Genomic DNA, 9,524 nt, shown 5'->3' with positions numbered 1-9,524 from the left:
TCTTTTGAACATGAGAAACTGGAGGAAAAACTACATAAACACAAATTTCAATTTACAAATCACTTCGACTTCTAGATAAGAGGAAGCAAGGAAGAGTACTTCATGAATTCCAAAACTTTCAAGAAATAGCTTATACCAAACATACATACACCTGAATCTCAAAAATAGGACCTCTAAAGTAAGTTCACTTTTTCATTAGCCATAGGTTAATGCTTCCTCTAATAGCACATTAAAGTAAATCAGTGTATAAGTAAATCTGCTCGAAACGTAGAAAATAAAAGACTAAGGAAATTTCAACTACAGTCTCAAACGATTCAACAGACACATTAAAACCAATATTTCACTTCTAGTTCAGATTTCGAAGTCATATTTTCTGATCTAAAAAAAATTACACAAAATTATTGCACTCTGTATTCATATTTGCAGCCCAATCAAAACATCATCATCTTCAATCAAAAAAAGAAAATCCAGAGGATCTTACTGAGTCCAAGCAATAAGCAACAAAAACTTCACAAGACGATCAACTCATTTTCAACCAAAAAAACAGAGAAGACAAGGCAAGTTCATGAGAAATAAATCTAACCGAGTGAGAACTACAGCCATACATGATCATAATAACCAGAGAACAACGTTGAGTAATTTAATTCAGAAACCTCTCTCTCTCTCTCTAAAAGAGGAAGTAGAGAGAGGATTTTACTGAATCAAATAAGAAGAACCAAAACCTCATAAGACAAACAACTCTTCTTCTACCAAACAAAAAAAAAAAACAGAGAAAACAAGCCAAGTTCATGAGAAACAAATCTCACTGAGTAAGAACTACAGCCATACGTGATCATATAACCAGAGAACAACGTTGAGTACCTTAAGCTTATCAATTCAGAAATCTTTCTCTCTCTCTCGCTCCGTCGCTCGTGGCCACTGAAAGGCTTCAGACAAGACTTTTAAAAGAGGGAGTGGAGAACAGTTAGTTAGGCAAGGTGAAAATTCATGATATCGCGGATTCGCGGGCTCTCACTGTGGGACCACTATGTATTGCGGGCTTAAAACACGCCAGTGTTCCTTACTCATGATACTGTGCGAAACACTGACGTGTTCAAATTTTATTGGTTATTTTGCCTTCTATACAAAGCGCTATAAACAGCGGATCAGGTCTCGTCTAGGCTCAGACCCTCTGTCTCTTAACCACTCCTTCAGTCCTTCCTTAGTTCAAATCTGCCCCTCATAGGATGGACCGAGCAGTTACATCGATGAGATGAGGTCCACATGGATGCGGATGTATTATTTGCAAACATGCAGCCTACACAGCCGGCCCAACCAACCTGAGATGGAGAATTGTAAATGCGTAATTGTAATTAAATATTTTTACAAAGTTTCCCTGTAGTATAGCGTCAGGGACAAATACTCCTAATTTTTATTTATGATAAAGACCCATGAATACATTATAACAAATACCTAACCGCTCAGTCAACTGACAGAAGCTATTTTTTTTTTAAAAAGAAAGAAACTGACAGAAGGCGATAAATTACCAAAATTCCGTCTTCAAAATTCAAGGGGTATGAAATGAAATAAAATTTTCAAAATAACAAAAATGGGAAAGTCATTCCCTTTTTTGTCTATTCCCTGCCTATTATGATTTTCTCCTAAACCCTTTTCCTTTTTTTGATTTACAAATTTGCTTTTTTTGATTTACAAATTTTCTTCCAAGCAATGGTATGGAGTGGTCTCTTGTTCTAAGAATCATTCCACCAAAACTTTTTTTTTTGAATTTGCACCAACTTTGAGATAGTTTTGGCAATTAGGATTGTTGACCCCATTGTATATTTAGGGTTGACAGGGCTTGGAGAGCAGATTTTACCATTGTAGTCCTCTTTGCTTGGGACAATAATTTAGCTTTTCACTTTAATAGCTAAACCTCCATCTTGTTTATAGTTTATTGGTTTCTGATGAAGGATGATTTGACCCGACCTTACAGTTATGCGACATGTGGCAAAAGCAACAACTCGGCACAAAAGCAAGCCTAAGGCGTTTTCACCAAGAAGAGAAACCAGCGGACCGAACTCCCTACTAGGGGCCCGAACTCACCCTTGGCCCCAAACCGGAAAGTAATCCACTGGCCTACCTTGCAACAGTTCGGGACATACCTCGCCGAACTGACCTGCCTTGAAACAGTTCGGGACATACCTCGCCGAACTGACCTACCTGGTAAACCTCGCCGAACTGACCTGCCTTGCAACAGTTTGGGACATACCTCGCCAAACTGACCTACTTGGTAACAGCTCGGGATACACCTCGCCGAACTGACCTGCCCTATACATACCTCCGAATTCAAGAATTTGCCTCGCTCACCACTCCACACCTTCAGGGCACCAAAACCAAACAAACCGTACTATGCCTGACACTGAGGAAGTCCGTTCCCAAGGGCGCCGCACCTGACTGGCTTGGGATCTGACGCTTGACAGCCGTACTCTAAACGACCACCTACCACCGCCACCTGACACCGCCATCTCCAGTTAGAGAGACGGTTAGGCAGTGACGGTTCTGTCCCAGCAGAAAGGACGACGATCGAACTGACAAACGTAAGGGTAATCATACCCGACCTGACAAGGGCCTCGGAGCGAGTGCGCGAAGTGATTATAAGAGCCCCCTGCCCCCAACGAACGAGGTATGTGAACTTTGCGCCATCTGGTCTACACTTTGCCTTTGAGAGATTTCTGACTTGAGCTTCGGAGTTATCACACCGGGTTCCCCCCGGAGTTCTCTCATTTTTCCCATTTCAGGCTCACCGACGCTCCAGCTCAGAGGCAAGTTCGTTGACAGCTAAGACCGACCGGATTGCGCTCCATCAGTTTCTATTACCATAGCTGATCTGATGATGCACAATCCGGTCAGGGGTCGGGCGAAATCTCCCTCCATCATGATTCAAATTGCAATTTTTTTACCAAGACATTTCTCTTCCGTCTACATTTGTTTGACATTTAGGGATATCAATAGTATTTCCTCTTCTTTCTATGGACTTCCTTGCTAAAATGAGCTCCCAATTTATTTGAGTTGATCATTTAGCCTAATAAAGCCTCAAATGTCTTTACTTTGTGAACTTGTCTGGGTTATCCTTACACAATACTAAATAGTCATCTTCAAACAACAATAGGTAATTGGTGTACCTCTTCTACTTAATTTAAACCCTTTCGTCCCTTCCTCTCTTTTTGCCTTCTCAAATAATCTAAATAGGATTTGCATTTCTATGGTGAATAAATGGGGATAGGCGATCCTCTTGGTTTACTCTTTTCTTAACTCAAAGAATTCTTTTTGTGTCCCATTAGTTTTGATAGAAAATCTAACTTGAGACATTGATACAAAAATCTACCATTTTCTTAGAAATCTAACTTGAGACATTAATGTTTCTATTATGAATTTTCTCCTCATTCTATCATATAGGTACTTCACATATCAACAAGATTTTCTATATTCGAACCACTAGGCACTTTGTAATGATTTTGTTAATGAAATTGCAAACACTAATTGGCCTATATTGTGATACTCTCACTCTCTCTATCTCTCTCTCTTTGGGTGTTTAAATTTAGGGATATAGACTAGGCTGATGGAGTTTATTTATGAGGAAAATTCAACTATATTACAGAAACCTTTGACCATTGTAATTACATCATTTTTTATGATATACCAATATTTTTTATAAAATATAAAGGAGGAAATCCATTTAGCCAAGGGCCTAGAAGGGATCTCTAGATTTAACAAGGTTCTCAATTTCTTCTTTAAAGGGGGGATTTAATAGGTCAAGAGCCTCTATTCTAAATAGTATAGAAGAAATGAGATTTTAATTGATGTCTTAAGTATTTACTGTTCCACTAGTTTCCATAGCATGGCTCCTAAATCTAGTAGCCACTTCTAACTTATAGGCTCATCAGTTGTTCTCTTATTAAGAATTCTAATGAATTCCGCTTCTTGATATTTGCACATCGATGATAATATCTAATATTCATATCTCCTTCTTTAAGCTAGAGTTCTCTAGATTTTATCTTCCACATTTGTTCTTCTCAAGTCATCCATTTCCAATAACCCTTTCTTAATCTATTTAATTTAGCACTATTTGAAGGGGACTCTTCCCTTTGTCTACTCCAACCAATCTAATTGTACCTCAATTCTGCCAAATCTAGCATGGTTCCCTTCTTTAAGGACTTATTTACATCTCCTAAGCTTGGACAGTAGATTAAGGGATATATGGGTGTTAGTGGTCCATTGGTAATTTATGATGTCCTTACATTCCTCCTCTATCCACATAGATTGATAAAATGAAATTGTTTAGGACTAGAGATTTTAGAAAGGGAGATGCCTAACAATAGGATGGAATGGTTAGAGAATATGGAAGGGATAGCTTTTATTTTTGCTTATGGGAAAGTATAATTCCACCATGTTGAAGCCAAGTCTTTATCTAAACACTTTTTTACTAATTTATAGCCACTTTTATCATTTTTCCATGTGAACTGGGACTCAATTGATCAATCTCTAAAATAAAATCATCTTGAATCAGCTTATTCAACTGTTTCAACACTTTATTCTAGTTTTGGCTTAAACCCCAATATTTTGATGTATCAACTATGTCATTTAGGTTCCCTAAGAACAACATCCATCTATCCCTTTCTATCATCATTGTGTTTAGAGCATCTTGAAATTTCTCTCTCTCATTCTTTATTGGGTGTCCATAAATCAAGAAAGCTCACCACTTCGGATTAGATATTGTATTTATTAGTTGTAGTAGAATTGTCCTTTCAGAAGAGAAATAAGGTTGTATTAACATATCATTTTCCCAATAACTTAGAAGACTCCTAGATCTCCCCATGGACAGAATAATAAATGAATTATCATACCCTGGTTATTTTACCTTGTATCTAACATATCATCCAATTTAGTTTTAGAAGGGAAAACGAGGCCTAGGTTATGTTTTTGTATCTGTTTTCAAAGGAAACGGAAAGCGTGAGAGTCATTACACCCCTAATATTCCATACAAATAATTTCATGATAAAAATTTGATACCAGTTAAAATGGAGAAACAAAGAAGTATCACACTAACAATAAAATGAGAGAGAACATGTACTTGGACTTTGAATGAAAAGGACAACAGAGAGACAATCAATTCAAACTGTGGCGGTGCTAGGTCCCCAAATATTTCACCCCAAGTGATTGTCATTGTCAAAGGTTCAAGATCAAGAATGTCAAGACTACTTTAGCCTTATTGTAGAGTCTATGCTATGAGGATGGTCTCAAACCAATATCATCTATTATCCCCATTACACCTTCATGTTCTTCCTTTAGGTTGCTCACTATTGGCTTATAGTCATCAATCCTTCCATAGATTTTACTCCATTGATTAATAAGACCTCCATACTATTTATCAACAATCTTAATAGTAGATTTAGTTTTCTAGTCAGAAACTGTTTTCCTAGGCCAAACTAATTTTTTAAGCCCAACTACAAATCCATAAAACCCAAAACCACCAATCTTCATCAAATATTTCACACCTGCTCATCACATGCATTCATGTTGGCACAACTAGACTAGCCTTTTTTTGTATGGATGTCAAGTTCCATATTCGCAACACCACTTTACAGCCTTGTACTGAGACTCTTAAAGCTCGAGTATCACCCTTCTTGAGCATGGATTCTGATTCGGCATGATCCGGGCATTTCTAGTTGGCTGCTGACCGGCTCCTTGCTAGCAACGGACGACACCTGAGAAGATGAAGGTGAAGGATTCCCGGGGGATTTATCCGGTCTGAAGCTTAAGTTAGAACGTTGGGGAGGAAGAAAAGAGTGCAGGTCGTGCTAGATCACTGTGTCTCAAGATTAGCTCGTGAGCAAGTGAGATAATTCAAGTTCATATTAAAATCCGAGAGAGTGAGAGAGCGTCATCTCCCCTTTGACTAAAGGACTTTTATAGGGGCATTCTTATCAAATCGGTCATAACCGCCACTAGGCTCCTGTTGCAGCCGTTACCTGCCAAGGCTGCGCAGGTGATCGTTACAATGTACTACCCACTTGGATGAGTGACACGTCTCGAAGGGACCGGCACGCCACCATCTGTCGAGAGACGTGGGTGCAGACTGTCAAATGGGCAGGGACTGCGCCGTCAGCCGAGAGACGTGGTGCAGTTTGACGGGTACGATTTTGTCAGATTAGAAGCTTCCTGAGAACGTCGCGTTGCTTAGTCGTGAGCTACCCTGTTGCGTAGCGAGCTATCTTTTCCATGAGCTACTTTGTAGCGAGCTCCTAGGGATACTTCGAGGTGGCCCTCATCGAGATTGTCTTTAGGGCAGTTCTTCTGCCTAAGTGTTGGAGCGAGCTGGTTACCCTAGCTTGTGAGCTGAAATAGTCTTGGAGTATTCCCTTCTCAGTAGCTCGGGGGACCTGGAGCTCGCGTTGTAGTGAGCTCCCCCTACAGCGAGTTGTTTTACAGGCTTGTTACTTAGTTGCAGTCAGGCTGTGGTGCTGAGTTGTTGCTCGTGTTGAGTCAGGTCCACATTTCATTGTCTCAATGGGTCGGGTCGAATCATCCTCCATCAATTGCCCCCCACTCCTCGGGCTAATAGTGCTGCCTTAGCTTGAGGAGTTCACGAAGTGTGACGGGTTTATTTGACCCAAGTTCAAACTTGATTGACTGCTCATATTAAATGTGTGTGCAGGAATCAGGGGATTTTTGACTTTTCGAATACCGAAAAATGCGCTAAAGCGGCTCTTAACCTCGAATATCGTGTAGTTGCCATTACCTCAATCATGGGAGACGTGCAGCCGATCACATTTCGGTTTCAGAAGGCGTGCGGTCATCTTGATTGCGAACCATTAGATCTGCCTTAATTTGGGCCATTGATTCGGGGGCACAGTTACTATAAATAGGAGGGCCCCCTGGGCCTCATTTTCTTTCACGCTAACTTGTTGTCTTCGGATTCTGAGGTCGCGCATCCATCTAGTCTGCTCGAGCTCTTCTGTTCACACCGTTTCACTTTTTCTCTCGGTGAGTCTTAATCATTCTATCAATCATGTTTGGGTATCCGTACCATGTTTATTCCCGAGATGGTAACCAGGACGACGACACTCCCTCGAGCTCAGGGGGAGCTTGGGAGCAGGTCCCGGAGGCTCAGGAGACCTCCGATGATGTGGCCTCTACTTCTCGGGGGAGGGAGCCCGACACCTTCGGCCCCTCCTCCATGACGGTGGAGAGACTCAGGTCTCTAATCTGTTACTTTCACCTTCCTGGGGACCTCCTCTATAGTATCCCCCCTAGTAACTTTCCCTGGGAACATGGTCCCAACGATATAGTGATTTTCCAGGAACAACTCGAGGCTGGCCTACATCTTCCCCTGCACCCCCTAATAGTGGAGGTGTTAAATCATTTCAATGTCACCATCGACCAGCTCCATCCCAATGCCGTCCAGAACATGGTTGGGATGATTTCTTTGTGCTATGAGTATTGTCTTCCCCTTGACCTTGATATTTTCACTTCTATTCTCTGCATCAAGAATGTCGTTCCCGGAGCTCCTCCGGAAAGGCGTTTTTACTACCTCTCTCCCCGCCGCGGCTATAAGCTCCTGTACGAGCTACCGAACAAGATTCCTACCTGGAAGCGGGACTATTTTGTGGTTCGTAACCCCAAGGGGTGGCCCTTCCCAACTTCCTGGAGGGGCACCATCCAGGACCCCGGGGCCGAGTTGGACCCTGAAATTCAAAAAATGATGTTGTCTTGGGCATCAATAGGCTTCCTCTATTCGGACTACTTGACCAAGGAGAAGCTCACGCAGGCTGGCCTGAGTCCGGGTAGGTTGCCTTTTTAGGTCGCGTAGTGCCTTATAAAAATATATCATGTGTATACATATATTTCCTTTTTTACTAGACTAATACATTACAGTTTTTTGGCAGTCATCGTGTCTAGTGTTGACGCGTGCCACCTTCGCTCGAGCAACCAAAAGCGCATAGTAAAGAGGTCACATCCTGACCGGACTCCCACCTCTGGGGGCACTGAGTTTGGGTCTGCTAAGCCAGACTTTACTTCTCCACCGCCTGAAGTTCCGCTGCCTCCATCTGAAGGAGGTGTTGGCGGAGGTAGCCTCGAGGAGGACGAGCTCCCGCAGCAAAGGGTGGTTTCCCCTAGTCCTTCCTATCCATTTCCCTACCTGTGTCTCCCAGTGGGGAACTAGGAGGGTGTTAATGATTACGTTGTGGCCAGGCGGAAGAGCCGAAGGGGGAGATGGAGCCCGGGGAGCTCGTTGCACTCGCTTCCTCTCACTGTATGGTGGTAAGTGATCCTTCCCCTCTCCTCATTTTTTGCTTCCTTTTGCTGTCTTCTGACCTTAGTCTCTTGTTGGCATGTGAACTCCGCCATCCATGCCATGCCCCTCCAGACGAACATCCACTCCGGTAATGCTCGCAATCAGAGGGTCGTCGTTCAGAAGCTCTAGGGCGAGCTCGACCGGACCCGGGGGGAGCTCCTTTACACTTGCAAGGGGAGCGAGTCCCAGGAGTAGCTCGTCTATGACCAGGAGGTGCAGATCGCCAGGCTTTCCAAGGAGAGAGCGCGCTACAGGGAGGAGTTGTCAAGGGTGGCAGCAGAGAGGGGGCTCCTTCACCAACAGGTTCGGGACTTGGAGTCCACACTTCTAGACCGAACTCGGATCTTTGACACCATGGTGGAGGCCGAGCGGGAGAGGGCGGTCTGGGACTTCAAAGACTCCCAGGAGTATCACGACCTCCAAGTGGAGTATGGCTCGAGCTCGTACCGCTCTAGATTCAAGCTCTGCCGCTGGTTGGTCTGAAAGAAGTTCTCTAGGCTCAACCTTGATAGCGTTACCATGAAGGGCCTGGCTCCCGAGACAGTGAACCAGGCGGAGGAGGAAGAACCTAACTCCCCGAAGGACAAGGACAAGGTGGAGGAGGTGGACCCCTGAGGCTGGCGGCTTTGTTTTTCCGTTCTTCTAATTACTGGTGGCTCCTGGGTGCTAGAACCCGGTCTTGAAAAGATCTTCTTGGGCGGTTGTGCCTTTTTTTATCTCTTGTTGAACTTTCTCGAGCTGTTTAGCTCGGTTTTTTTTTTTTGGAATGGCAATGAAATTTCTCTTTTTCTTCTAAGTATGGTGTGCTCTTTTATTTTTTTCCAAAGCGATCTCATCGCTCGAGCTATTAGAGTTGCATACCCGAAGTAGGGTAGGGTTTTCGGTAATTGTTCTCCCGAGCTATCCCTTAGTGTTTGAGGTATTTTTATAGTATACCCCGAAGTAATCACCATATATGCCCAAGCTGTATGTTTGTAGGTTGTCCTTATCTGGTCCAACCGATGTACTGAGACAAGCTATGCTTCGTAGGGTTTAGACTCGAGCTGCTTACGCCTCTGATATTTCATACTTTGCCTTCACCACTGAAGTGGCTAAGTCTTTCTTGATGCCGAGGTCTTAGTTAGCTCGGTGTTTTAGCCCTTAGGCTGAGGGGGCGACTTATAATCTGCCCTTGAAGTTTGCCCGTGCC

Source organism: Nelumbo lutea, chromosome 4, assembly GCF_056320005.1.
Source record: "Nelumbo lutea isolate HS-2025 chromosome 4, American lotus-T2T, whole genome shotgun sequence".
Taxonomy (NCBI): Eukaryota; Viridiplantae; Streptophyta; class Magnoliopsida; order Proteales; family Nelumbonaceae; genus Nelumbo; species Nelumbo lutea.
The sequence above is the reverse complement of the archived record's forward strand: the minus strand, read 5'-3'. Positions refer to the sequence as shown.